The following is a 1,202-nucleotide window of genomic DNA, read 5'->3' on the forward strand; positions in this document are numbered from 1 at the left end:
CAAAAAATAAACTAAACTTGCATTTTTTTTAAGATATGAATAAAAATATAAAAAACACAGTGATAACTGTAATAAGTAATGTTTTGTGTTCATAAAAAATTTAATATTGTTATTTAAATTAAAAGTTTGATATTTTATAATTAAATGTTTAATTATTTTAATAACTGATTCTTTTATAAAAAAATATATCACATAATACATATAAATAATTAAATATAAATAAATATATTAGTGAGTAATTTTTAGTTATAATAGATGTTTTTGGTAATGATAGATTTGTACATTATCTTAATAGTCTTAATAGTTAATATCTATCTTTCCTTCTTTCTACGCTTTCTCTCTTTTGAGTATTTAATATAATTATCAGGAATTATTGGAATAAAGAGGGCTCATCACAGCTAGAAATGAAACCTTTAGATTACGACCTCTCTATTCTAATATATCACATAATACATATAAATAATTAAATATAAATAAATATATTAGTGAGTAATTTTTAGTTATAATAGATGTTTTTGGTAATGATAGATTTGTACATTCATACGTATATCTTAATAGTTAATATCTATCTTTCCTTCTTTCTACGCTTTCTCTCTTTTGAGTATTTAATATAATTATCAGGAATTATTGGAATAAAGAGGGCTCATCACAGCTAGAAATGAAACCTTTAGATTACGACGTTTCTTCCCTCTCTATTCAACTGAAGGTTGATATACTAACTTTTTTGTTAGCCAAAATATAAAATAATATGAATGTGATTCAATTAGCTGGCAGAATATTTCTACTGCATTATGCAAACCAAATCCTTGCAAATAATGGACCTAATTAATTAAAGGTAAAAAAGTTTACATTAAAAATTAGGAGAATGTTGTTGTGCACTTAATTATTTTAACTTCATGATTAGTGCGCAAAGCAATTCAACATTTTGAAATTAATACTATAACTTACAAATTCATTATTCATAATATAACGTTCAACAGTATTAGAACATATAGATTTTTAAAGGATTTTGTGATAGATTTATAGGTCTTTAATTTAAGGAGCAAAAGTATTAAGTTTTGGAGAAAATTTTGTAATAAATATATAGATTTGAGAGGAAAAATAGATAAACACTCTAGATTCTCTTGTTATATAGGAGATAATTCACCCTTTCTAATAGGATAATATGAGATTTGTTTATATTTAATTCCATACATAACTAT

Source organism: Arachis ipaensis, chromosome B06, assembly GCF_000816755.2.
Source record: "Arachis ipaensis cultivar K30076 chromosome B06, Araip1.1, whole genome shotgun sequence".
Classification (NCBI taxonomy): domain Eukaryota; kingdom Viridiplantae; phylum Streptophyta; class Magnoliopsida; order Fabales; family Fabaceae; genus Arachis; species Arachis ipaensis.